Source organism: Solea senegalensis, linkage group LG2 (genome assembly GCF_019176455.1).
Source record: "Solea senegalensis isolate Sse05_10M linkage group LG2, IFAPA_SoseM_1, whole genome shotgun sequence".
NCBI lineage: Eukaryota > Metazoa > Chordata > Actinopteri > Pleuronectiformes > Soleidae > Solea > Solea senegalensis.
Window position 1 is genome coordinate 11,658,287 of NC_058022.1, and position 14,290 is coordinate 11,672,576.

General features: G+C 38.2%; 1 protein-coding gene across 1 annotated transcript in view; it reads right to left on the reverse strand.

Moving 5' to 3' along the window:
• scn1laa (sodium channel, voltage-gated, type I-like, alpha) overlaps positions 1-14,290 on the reverse strand; it is a 177,542-nt gene that overhangs the window by 100,861 nt on the left and 62,391 nt on the right. The gene's annotated exons all lie outside the window — the stretch shown is intronic.

Genomic DNA, 14,290 nt, shown 5'->3' on the forward strand with positions numbered 1-14,290 from the left:
GTGTGTGTGACACATATTTTCCATGGCAACAAAATAATGACTACCCAACTCCTCCTGACCAAGACCTCCACAGCGTCCGTTGGTGCCGCTACCCCCAACAGTGCTGCCCACAAAGTTAGCACATGGTGAGAGATAGCACATGGCAGCATATGAGTGTCGAGTGTGCAGATCTATGAAAATGAAATATTAAACCTTTTATTACAAGCAAAATGAAGCCTTTGATATGAACAAAACTCTATCCCTGTACAAACCTAATAGCTGATTTAGTCCATAATGAGTTCAGCACGTCCCTCTTGTCCGGGGGCCATTACAGTTGCCTGAAGGTGCAAAGCACTAAAGCTGGAAACAAAAGACTTTTTTTTTTCTTTCTTTTTTTTACAAACAGCCTCAGTTCTCAGATAATTCGTTATAATGACTTAAATGAATCCATGACTTTTTCATAATTATATCATAGGTCACATTTAAAAGCGTACTTTTGACCAAAGACCTATAAAACAAATGACCTTCCCATCACTCTGCAGTTACTGTTCAAATCCTGGACCAACATGCCGACCATGGTAAACGTCATCCTTACTAACATTAGCATTGTCATCGTGACCATGTTAAATGTAGACTCATTGCACTGGGCCCTTTTCAAATCCAGTATTGTGTCATTTTGAACTTAGTTCTTTGAAGAGTTAAGACTCCCTGGGATGCGCGCGGCACCATGAAAGACCACCTGCACAGTCGACGTCTATATGTTTCACATTGCACAGATGTATTTATTCGATCTATATGGCCACAGTGGATTTCTCTTTTTGCAATGAGTAAAACCTCATTACACAATAGAACCGCGTGCCACACATTTACTTACACACGTACGTGGACAGAAGTGATGCTCACGTTTGTTTGTAAACCTATCACAGCTTAACCCTTTAACACCGAGCGTATCGCAGACGACACGTTTGCGCAAACTCACTTTGCAATGACTGCAATTACAGTACGTGACAGTTTGTGCTATCGGGAAAAACTCCAACTGTTTTTGAAAGCGGAGAAGTTGGAAGTCAAAGTCGACGTGTGGTTATTACGGTAATTTCCCTCGCGCTGTTGCAGGAAATTGGTGAATCATCTTCTTTGTCTTGAGAGAGAAGAGAGTTGGAAAAACGCCTGCACATAGTTTCCATTTTTTGGCCTGCTTTTGAACTCAAATAAATGTTATTTTTAATATGTTTTATACTGTTCAAATTTCAAATTTCAAATTTCACACGCACAATCTGGTGTTCACATACAACTCCAGTGTTTTTTTCGAAATACAACTTTTAGTTTTTCTTCATTTTTAATTGTTAATACACTATTTTAACAAGCAGTAAACTGTAAATAACTGCCATATATTGAAAGCTGTTCTGGAAAATATGGGCAAAAGCACATTTTCTGGTCCTTTTATGATTAAAATAACCATAAAAGTCCAGACGGACATTTTTGTAAAAAGGATTAATGAATGAAAGGATTCATGTAAAAAGGATTTAGTAGCAAATACTAACATACAGTATAAGTCTTTGGATAACTAACCCTGATCTAAAACCCTAACCTAGAACAAAGCATTTCGTTTTGATTAAACACACTCAACATCACAACTATATGATTCATTCAAAATGTATATAAAAGAAACTATTTTGTAGTATATACAGTGTAAACTCAATTGTTTAGAAAATCTGGTTTGTTTGTTGTGTTCATATTACTATGTGTGTCGCTTTGCTTTGCCGCTGAACGCCCGAGGGATCCTCGTGGTTCCAGATGTGGACCTTTCAACACACGACCACTGCGGGTTTTGCTCCCAACAAGTTCTCGCTGTAAGACTTTTGAAAAAAAAAAAGAAAAGAAAAAAAGTCTACTGTTGTCTTTTGATGGCCGTCGAGGTGCGGATAATGAATATGTGGGTGATTATGTCTTGCAGAACACTTGAAATCACACTCTTATGGGCAGATAATTAGAGTGATGAGAACCTTCCATCTAAAATTCAAGCTAATGATTCAGTTGCACTTCTTGAATGCTGTGTCTAGGTTCACATTTGTTATGGGCCTCCCCTTCATCAAACACCATTTGATTATTGTTTTTAATTAAAGAAAATGCACTAATGTAAGAGTGCTTGAATGCCATACTAGTTCCGTTTCTTAAAAGCCTCTTTGTGTTTGTGTTGATTACAGCCCAGTGATACTGACCCCAGCACAGACAAACTCATCAGGTAATTGCTAAGTGTCTATACAAAGGTCACTTAACAATTAAAAGAAATTGAACCTGCAGGAGACTGTGAGTGCACACAGCAAAAAAGAAAAAGTATATTTTACAAATAAGATGAAGTAGAATGTTATTTCAATCCTTTACCAAATATTTGCAATGTCGTTGTATCATAAGGGTTTTAAACAGATTAATGTACATAGCACAACTTGTGTGTGACACAAGCATTGCTACCGTGATGACAAACAGCAGGATGACAACTGGTTAGTGTTTTTTTTTCTCTCTCTTTTTACTCTTGTGATTTTTTTCAACGAGGAGGCATTTAGCAAGAGATTTTCTTCTGTTTGCATAATTGTAATTCCCTCGTAGCATTGGCTTCTTTGGAGCCGTGTCTCAGAGATCTGGACGTTTGCCAGTTGTGCTTCAATTGTTGAATGTATTACAATGCTACAGCTAAAAGCACACAGACGGTATAGAACCAGCACAGACAGCATTGTCTCAGAGGCACAGAGAGCTGCATTGTTATTACCTGCTATTCACTAACAACAGACCGCTACCGTATAGCTCTCAGTATCTCGACTTTGTTGAAGTCTGATCTGTCATCACACTGTTGACTTTTGTCAGCAACCAGTAACTGCTAATGCTGGGAACAGCTGGATATTCGTCTGATGACTATATATATGTATATATACATATATATATACATATATATATATATATATATATATATATATATATATATATATACATATATATATATATATACATATATATATATATATATATATATATGTATATATATATATATACGTATATATATATATATACGTATATATATATATATATATATATATACATACATATATACATATGTATATATGTATATATATATATACATATATATATGTATATATGTATATGTATATATATACATACATATATATGTATATATATATACATATATACATATATATATGTATATATGTATATATAAAAAAATAGTTAATACATAGTTGTATGCCCTCTTTTGTGTACATTTACACATGTTCAGAGCATCTCCTTGACGCCTGTTCTACAATAGAGGACTTGATTTTTAAAAACGTGGGAGACCACAGACACAACGTACTTTGTAACCGATTTTCAATGTTTTAATCCTGAGATAGCACAGACTAGACGATCCAGTCAAGATGCAGGACCACACACTGCTCAAATGTTTCCAGGGAATAGGGATCTCACAGAAACTTGCAAGATTTAACATGACTTCAGAATATTAAGGCGGACACTGTCTCCGCTCGGTTGTGAGACGTCTTGCAGGACAAATTAAACAAACAATCGCACTGTTGCCATAACAAGTTTGTCCTCTTTCTCTACTGTCCACCAGGCTCGGGAGACAGTCTTCACATTCATCCTCGTCGCACTCTGGGCAGCCCGGTCAACTCACTCTCACTGTTAGATAAAACATTTTATTTATGTCAAGATGCACTAATAATGTTAAGAGTAACATACAACAAAAAATGAACGTAATGAAGTGGTAATAAACTGGTATAATATCTTTAAGACATATGTATTTGTGCGTTGTGTGAAGTGTGAATCGGTGCATGAGCTTGAATACATCCGTTGGTGTGTGTATGCGTGCACATGTGTTTGTGGACGTCCACTCTGTGCTCCTCTGCTCATGCACAGGCACTCCAGAGATGTCTCCACTAATGGAGGCTGAAGCTGTCGTGGCCGTATTGATTGCTCAGACCTGCAGATTATTGCTCTGAAGAGTGACCAACAGCAACCCACTAAGGTAAAAACTTCTCTAACCAACAGGAGTCCGGCTGCTCTACCCTGAGAAGCAACATGTTTAATTGTTTGTGGTGTTCTCCAGCCCCTCTTGTTCAGAGCCCTGGGGGAGAAAGGCAAGTCCAGGGCCTGACCTTTCCCTTCCATAGCAAGCCTCATTCACACACAGACTAGGAAATGTATCAGTGCGCCTCTCTTCAACACCGCTCCAATTACCAGACACAAACAAAATTGGAGGCCTTATCAACTGGAATAGGAACAGTGTATCCTTTGGAGACAGTGAGCGTATGCTCTGAATTCAACACAAGTGAGAATGAGACACTATTTCTGACTTTAGACACTCTATCGCGACAGCTTCATCATGTTTGCATTGTGAGTGTGTGTTATGACTATTGTATGTTAATTTCTCCTTACCACCAGGGTGTCATGAACTTCCTGATTGAGTGGAAAAATGAGTAAAAGTCAGACTGGGTTACAGACATTTTCCTAAACACCTCCATTTATTGTTGTGCAGATGCCATGAGAGATACATTAGGAAAGGAAAAAAAGAGAAAAGCATCTGAACACACTCCATCAGCATTCAGCTCAGTGGTTTGCAATTATAATGAATATTAATGACTGTTTTCTCATACATAATATTCTCATAATGACTCTACAAAGTAAATGCAGCCCTCCTAAAACAACCATTTATCATAACTACATACCAAAGCAGTAACACTGTCAACCCCTGAAAAGATAAAGCAATCAGCTCCACGCTTTAAACTCCACAGTGCACGACAGAGAAAGGGGCTATTATTTTTGAGGAGGAATTAGAGTTTACAGTACGTGAATTCATCGACTGTCACAGGAACGTCCATCCCATTGTTCCGCGGTATTAACCGCAGGATCCGTGAGAATTCTGTCACCGAATCTGGACGAAACAGTACATGTCCTTTTAGTGCAACAACACCACTGTTAAATAATATACACACTATTATAAACGCGATTCAAGACCGAACAAATGCTTTACGTCGACTAAAATGAAATGAAATCCAGTGCTGTGTATGTGTTTAAGAGTCCTTCTTTACTTTCGTCAAATGCCTTTTCCCGCGGGCCATTAAGACAGCAGAGGAGAATTGGCTCAATCCTCACAGACATTATCTGTGAGAGACTGAACCCTATTTGGGAATTGGTAAAGCGTACAGAGAAATAGACTTGGAATAGGACACCCTGGCAAATTCCATTTCACATCTGAAGTGGTCTACTTGTGAAAGATCATTTGGTTTGGAGTGAGTAAACAGAGGGGACTCTATCGCTCTCAATGACTTATGTGTGAAAGCTGGGGATTACAGTCGATCAGGAAGTCTTGGCTTGCAAAAGCATTGGCTTGCAAAATGAATCCAACTCCAGGCACCGTTATTCACAAGCCTCCTCTTCGCTCACATTTGTCTGCTCGGTACTCGGCAGCACATATGGTGATGTTGCTCACACAGTGTCTTTTTATATTGTACGTTAATGTTTAGTTTCACATAAATACAGCACTGTGTAAAAGTCTCAGGGTAGAAGCAGCATCGCTGTTTTTATGTCTGTCAAACTCTGCAATCACTGGCATTTGGACTGGAATGATGTGACTGAAAGTCGCTCTTATATATTAGCAAACTGTCAATGACTTTGACTGATATATATATATATATATATATATATATAAAGTGTTTATGTACAGTAATGCTCAGGGATTATTTTTTGACATAAAACATTAACTATGGTTCCCGTCCAGTTTTAAGGGAGCCTTGTTTGTAGTACTGATAAAGTTAGAGATGCACAATATTGGACTTTTTGCCAATATCCAATATGCCAATATATCTGGATTGCTTGAGCCAATAACTGTATATATACATATATATATATACATATACATACATATACATATATATATATATATATGTATGTATATATATATATATGTATATGTATATGTATATGTATATACATATATATATATATATACATATATACATTTTTCCTATTCATGTTGCAGCAGATACAGGAGGTAGTGGCCTATTTAGCCAATACTGTTGTAGTCATATCGGCACATCCTGGGTTTTTTTTGCCCATATCCGATAATACACTTTAAAGCCAGTATCTGCCGATACTGATACTGCGCAGATAATATTACTAGTTTGAGTGATAGGGTAGGTCACACTCAATATTTCACACTCCTATGCGTACATATTTCCCATGTTGAGAAATAATGATACTGTACAGTAATTATAGCGTTGCTAATTCTAATTGTGACCTTTTGCACAATACTGTACTAAATGGGAAGATAATCCATTTATATTTCCTATGTTGATTGATCAGACTGATATTGGCTCTTACAAACAGGTCTTGCATAACAGTACTAGTTAGCCAATAATTAGACATACAATTAAGTTTTTTTAATTGAATATATATATACATATACATATATGTATTAATATGGCATTAACTTTACAGCTCATACTAACTTGTCATAGTGCTCAACTCAAATTGTAACTGATATTTACAACACACACATATAGATCCGTGTTAAATATGAAACGACACTCACCAAGTAAAAGTAAGTCAGTGTAGTAATAATAAATCTCAAATACGCTATTGGACTGTGAAGCTCATGACCTCTGATCTCGCAGTCATACACATTCTCCAACTTTTCTCCCTCTAGATCAGATTGAGTTGCTCTGCAGTGAACCTCATGTTACTGTGAGAACACTCTCATTTTTATCATTTGTATCATCCCAACTACTAGTTTATTTTCCAATTAAAACTCTTGAGTGTGACATGATGTGACTTCATTTCACACAAAATACTTGATTGATAATAATATTAAAGTATATGTGGTAATAGTGTGTGTGTGTGTGGGGGGGTGTGTTTTTATACTTTCCTCAACCAGCATAATGTGGGCTTCCGTCACAAAAGCACTTGCTTGTGATGGGCAAAGGGGCATGTGTGGGCACTGTGTTAAGTGAACTTACTTCACTATAAATGGCGTACCAGTGGGGATAATTGTGTCTTGGAGCCTAACATATTATTATAACACTAAACTGTATGGAAAAAAACAACAATTATTTTAACAGAGTTGCTACAGGTACATCGTCCTTCAAATGCACCAGTTAAGGGGGGTAAAAAAAAAAGAAGAGAAAAGATGGACTAAAAATCCAAACTGGTAACATGTTAGTGGTGGTGAATATGTGAACCCCAGCTGAGGGCAGACACTGGCTGCTATCACAGATCCATCAAATCAGCAGAGGCTGTCTCTCCTGATGTGGACGACGGCGTGAGCTCTGCCTGCTGCTGGGAGCTGAGGCCTGCTCTGCATTGTCCACTGGCGCCGAGCCAAGCGGCTCCTGTTCCTATTGTCCTTCACCCTCCGAGCGCTGAAGCCTGCTATTCAATTACGACACTGTAACTTTGAGATCCAGCGTTTTCGAGAGACGCTTTCGACACTTACAGTGTTTTGGAGTGTGCGTCCAAGTGAACGAGCGAGTCACTTCAGAGGCTCTTTGAAGTTAATTGTGAGGAGGAGACATCACGAGAGGCTTTATAAAAACTGTTTTTGCCATGCTTTCTTGCGGACCATATGACACCGCGCCGTACAGTATGCCTTGGACCAGACTTTCGAACAGTCCCTGCATCATCTGGTGTATCTGTCACATCCACAATTACATTATTGCTGTTTCACTCACACGAGCCACTGTGTCAGAGCTCTCAAAAACCAAACAGATGGAGCTCGTTGGCAACAGAAGGCACGCAAATCATGGATCATTTGATTGGAGATCTTATTTAATTATTCAACCAAGTGGCTGTCTTGGAGAAGACTCGGCGCATGCTGCCTAATGTGCAATATGTGTAAGCAACTGTTACAACATTTAGCTAATAATGAGTGATACAAAAGATGAAAACCAACTCTCTTTAAAGAGCCTGTGGAGTATACATGAAATATCTGGCGTAGGTGTAGTGTTCTAATTTATGAGCTAATAAATGCTGCTTCAACGCTGGGCATGTTGCCTTCACTTTTACTCTGCAAAACATGACGACGACGAGGCAGTGCTTTCTTTCTGGCTGCAGTGCTTTCTGTGTAATATATTTAGAACATACTTAAACGTCAACCATGAGTAGCTCATTAGGTATCACTACAGCCACACTCAAATTCGACGTTCATTTCCTGAAACCTTGAAAAGAGGGACAAACATACTGGGAGCTGGAGAGGCAGCGCTGACAATGAACCAAAATTACAATCATGTGGAACAAGACCAGGGAACTCAAGTAGTGAAGTAAATGAAATGAAAATTCAGTGTTGGCTGAAATAGTTTGCAGAAAAACAAAAACGGGCGGTGTTTAACATTCAGGCACAATGCTGAAAAGTGACAACTGCTTATCTCCATGGAGATCAATAATGGCTGCAGGATCATTGTGTAAAGTGTCTGCAGGTTTAATGCTGATAGGATGTCATTATTATTTTCTTTCTCCTAATGACCATCATTATGCATGGACACTGATTGAATTCCATTTGTTACCTACGTTTGAGCCTGAGTGGAATAATTACCATTTAAGTATCTCCATTAAAATTCATGCACGGATGTTCATACTCAGACTTTCTTTTAAAAATAACTGAAATATTTTTTGAATACAAGACACATCAGATATAACCCAGCCTCAGCTTTTTTTTTTTTTTTTTACACCAAGTGTACATGTGAGTGTTATTAAGGCCGCGTGTTCGTTTTTTTTTTACTTGTAGGATTTTTTTTAATGACGGCAAAGGAGAAGCAAGAAACAGTTGCAGCTCAGTTGCTATCAATGCAGCACACTCTCTTAATATTTAATTAAAATGGATCTGCTGGTAAGTGTGATCAATATCCAGTACCCTGTCTAAATTGCTTTTTCAACCTCTTGTGTCACATACAAAATAAATATGTTTTAGTTGCATACATGTCTATGGCATTCCTGTTTTAATATCACAAGGATGGGAGGCGACACCTTTTGGGTTATTTGCATTTCTGCCGTTAAACACATAGACGCGATCTTCTCCTCTCAAACAAACATCATTGTTAAGTATGTAAACCTGTTGGTTTACGCGCCGGTGCACAGATTCAGCACCAACAAGAGCATGTCACTTCTCGTTTCTCACGCAGATGCTGGTCGTCCCGAGTCTATAGTCGTCCCCACAAGTAGAAGTAATTATGTTTATGTTGCAGGTAAATAAAGCAGCGTCCTCCTAAACACAACCATCGCTGGGTAAACACACAGCTGTAGCTGAACAGTGAACCGGCGGAGAACTGAGAGGGGATTTGGCCACACCTAATCAATCACTGACAGATTACTGCTAAAGCCACTTCCATACACATTAAAGAGGGACAAATGCAGAATTGCAACCGAACAAGTTCCAGTTTTAAGCCAACAGTGGGACTTCCTGGTGATTTATCAAAGTCACCGCCGCTGAGCAGCACGCCCGTGTGATTGTAGTTCACAGCAGACAGAAGTGAGGAGCAGCATTGAAAGGAGTGTTTATGCCCTCAGCTGTGGCACTGTCAGCCTTGTGGAATTTACTGTAAATCACATTGCTTTTATTGCAAGATTTAGTAGCTTATCCTCTGTGGGCTCTATTCACTTCAAGCTTGTCCCTATTAGGATTTTAACTCCGTCAATAGTGGGACTAGGATGCACATCTTGAAATAATGTGGGAAATCAAGCCTGTAATTTTTCTTTTTTTACACACATCTTTCCTTCTATAATAGTCTGTGCCCTTTCGTAGTAAAAAAAAGGTTTCATCGCCAGGACTGGACGACAGTCTCACGCCTCAGTGTCTTACATATTACATCTCCTCAGAGAACTCCATCCCTGATAAGAGCCGCTGCCTGGGTTCACTTGGAGATAAGCATTCTAGCAAATTATGTTGTTTACAGTGTCGCTCTATGAAAAGCCCCACATCAGATTTGGTCAAGGTGTTTAATGATAGGAAAATATAAACACGGTTTGAATAAGTGGATCACTGTTTCTCGGCATCAGGGGGATTATTTCAGATTGCAGGTGAGGATTGATGCCATTGTTACACAATGTCATGCAGCAGTCAGTGGAAAGAAAGAAAATCTGCCAAATACTGATCACTACTTACATCAAGATATGACTCCTACTGGAAAAAGACACAGTGCAGCTGCTTTAACAACCATTCAGGTGATCACACATAACATAAGTGTCTGTAGGCAGGAGTGTAAAAAAACAGCCATTCACATGCTCTTCAATCCTCATTCCTGGGGAAATTAATAATGTTTCCCTCTCTCTCTCTTTGCAGGACAGGAAATATTATGTAAGCTTGGTGAAATCATCCCCTTGTTATCTCTTGTTTGCTTATTTTAAACTTTGTTATTAAATGCAACTTGATTTTCATCCATAAAATACTGTCAAAGTCAACAAATGAGTGACTATGTGGTACTGATACACTCATAAAAAAAGACAAAATCATCTGAACTCACAGTGCTGTGTCTTATCCTCTCAAGGTTTGATCTGTGTCAAGGAGGATTCAAGTGTGCGACGGACATGAACTGTGATCCCTGTAGCTGTATGTGCGGGTGTCTGCATGATGTGTGTATTGACATGCTGTAGCAAGAGTTCAGGGAGGCAGCTGAGCAAAATAATTTAGAATGTCCTACCGACTGACACAAGGACAAAGGCACAGACTGAACATGCCCATAAGAGGAGGGAGACAATGGATGTGGCCACACCTGGAAATGCTCTGCTGTTTTTCCTTTTTCTTTTTCTTTTTTTTTCTCCCCACTGTGACCTCTACAGCACACAGATATTTTCACAGGCTGTACCGACAAGCATGGACAGTCACTGCTGGTCAAGTCAGCCGAGTATTAACACAACATTGTTCCACTGTGGCTAGAAAATGACCATTGGCTTCTACTGATTTCCAACAGCTGAATACGAACTTGTTCTCTATTTAAGTTGAAATTTTTGGTCGACAAAATCAGATTTACAGCTGAACTTTGCGCATGCGGATGAAATGTTTTAATCTGTCACTAGAGTGTATGATCTTAAATTACCTCTGTCCACAGCAGCTCTCAGTGGCTGCTCCGTGTCCTAGCTTATGAGCAGGATTTCTCGTGGGGAGAGCTCGTGCGGTTGGAATTAGCATGTTGCAGTCAAGGGAGTACTGAAGGCTGAATCAATGCATCACTCCCAGGGCCTTGGGTTTGGATATGAAAGGGCATAATGGGACTTTTGGTGCTGATCCTCATATCATGTGTCTAACCAGGGTCTTCTTGCTCCCCAAAGGAGAAGAGCTCACCTCCCTCTCTCAAGGCCTCGTGCAGATAATAGAGGATGACATGGAAGAAAAAAAAAGAATGTCCCTACACAAGTTGGCCAAGTTTTTACATTTTGGTAGATGGCACGTGAGAGGATTCACAAATGTCTGCGAACAAATATTAAGCCTGAATTAAGCGTAAAGAGGGTAAAGTCATAATCCAATCTGGCTGTGACCCGATATTTACTGGAGAGCGATATAGGTCTAGTATCGGTATTAACTTCTTAATCTTACATAAAAATGTCTTTGCACAGTATGACAAACGATCTTATTACCGCAGACAAATATGCTGACCCCTGCAGTGATAGTATGCAAGCATGGCGGTTTAGATTAATTCAAGATAAGTTGTTCCAAAATAACACAGCAGATGCAGATCCATATATAGATCTATATGTGTATTACTGGGTTCTGTTTGCTTATTGTTTTTTTTTTTATTATTATCATTAAATATGCACCTCTGTCGGTAAACCAGCGTGGAGGTAAAATTTAAATTTAACATATTATTATTCAGAAAAGAAAAGAGCTGCATATATGCACTTGGTGCTTCAAATAATAATAATAACTTTTTAGAGATTAAATTCTATGGCTACACAATTCACAAAAAGCAAAGGCACCCATGCCTCTTTTTAGAAAGTACTTTTTATATCTATAAACGTATTTAGATACTGTTTATCATCTTTTTTTTTGCTTTTGTTCATGTCGTCTTTTGTTACTGACTTTTACTCCCATAATTTCCAACATCCATTATTCATTTTCAGGTCAGGTGACCCAGATGTTTCCAAGAGATATGATTGATAAATGAATAACAACTCAATTTCATTGTATGCATATTATTTCAAACATTGCATTCAATAAAATGCAATGTTTGAAAAGAAAAAAAATCTCCCTCAGCCCATCTGTGGATTCAGACACAGTCTCAGTCCCACTTCTTTTAAAGGTGACAAACCATCTCGACCCAATTTAAAACATTTAAAACCATTATGTGTGCATTTCTGTAGAACCTCATAGACTCTTCAGAAAAGGTAAACAAGTCTTTCTCACAAGGTATATTTTTGACAGATGTGTTATTTATTAAATATCACATGTGAAGCTGTAATTCTTTTTTATTTAATAAATATCTACTGTATATTATTGCCAGCTGGCATTTTAACATCAATTGCTGGTTGAATCGAGACTGTAAGATTGAAACTTTGCTTGAAAAAAATTTGACTTTTCAAGTTGAATAGCAACTTCTTTTCTTTCTCCACTGTGCATAATTGAGTATTCAGTATATAGCTATTATATAAGTTATTTTTTAATAATGTTATTTCAATGCTAGAGTTCAAATAACACAAATGTATGCAAGATATTCCCGCCTCTTTTCCCAAGAGTGTGGTTTTATACTAAAGCGTTAATAGAAATGCAGTTGCAAAGATTCAGTGTTGATTTATAAGCATTTTGTTAACCTTGCTTTTACCATTTAGTGTTGAACATTGTGTCACTGTTGTTTCAGCTTTGACACATTAACCTGTCGTTATTTCATTATCAGTGTTGAATGTATTGGTCAAATAGCAGGAAAAGGTTTTGGTAACGCTGCTGTGATGCATTTGTGGGTCCTAACCACAGTCGGGCCTTAATGGATTACTAACTCATATATTACTGTAATTACGGCTGCTAAATAACGACTATTTTCATAATCGATTCATCTGATTATTTTCTCAGTCCAGAGAATGTCAGAAAATGTTGATCAGTGTTTCTCAAACCTGGAAAGGACGATGTTCTTAAATGTCTCATCTTGTTGTCTTGTCCAAAAACCAAAAAATACTCAGTTGTAATGGTTTCTTTGTGAAATATTCACATTTAAGAAGCCGAAATATCTGAAAACTTGCTTTAATTCCTTAAAAACGCTCAGACCGATTAAGCCATTAATCAAAATAGTTGACGATTCATTTGGTAATCGATTAATAATCGATCAGTCAATCGAGTAATAGTTTCAGCCCTAACTGTAATATTGTTGCTTTACCCAGTAATGAGTGTAAGACATTTACAAAACGACAACAATAATACAATTATTTAAAAAAGAAAGTAATGCTGAGTTACTGTATTGTTATACTGCAATTTGTTTTGTGTCCTTTAGGGCAGTTGTACCAGAGACTTTTAGTTTTGTGACCAACAAATGAGTTTGTTCAGCCCTTAGCCCTTAACCCTTAGTGCTCAGGTGCACCCTTAGGAAATTGTCATGGGAATAATACACAACTCCTTATATGGACATCCTGGGGGGGGGTGTTTATAGATCACATATTCAGGCTTTAAAAAAGTCAAAAGTTATGATTCATTTTATACTGCATTTTTAGAGGTGATATAAAATAGCAATAATTGTGCAGGGGTCACAACATTAGACCGTAGACTCTTTTCTTTTTGTTCATAAAATGAGCCAAGTGAACTTTGAACTGTGACAGTTTGAGTACTTTTTGCTCTGGTGTGTTTATATAGTTGCTGAAAATGATGTTATGTTTTCCATCGCTGAAACAAAGGATATAAGACGCTCTGTATTGCATATTCTTATAGCCTCTGTAGTGTATGTTTTCACATAGTAATGGAACAAAGCAGCCGGAATGCTGTGTGTTCTAAGGGTTAAACTGGTGGTTGAAGCTGGGAAGACAGTGAGAGCATCTTTCCTTGGGTGTGGAGCACTGATGAGACTTTGATTCTTACCACGTATTCCATGCGTGATGAATAATTAGGGGAGATGTATTTATTCATTGACTTTAAAGTTATTATATGTAATAAGTAACTTCCTGGGTCGCTTGCCCCTAACACGTGTCCAACCCCAGAATTTGGGCTCGACTGCGCCGCAGCAAGATGTCGCGTTACTTGTGTGACCTGCTTTGAATTTGGCTCCGGCCGCAGAGAACATGCGCAGTGCGCAGCGTGCAGCTTTCAGTCAGTGGAGCAGCTGTCCAGGGTTTGGAATTCCAACATGGC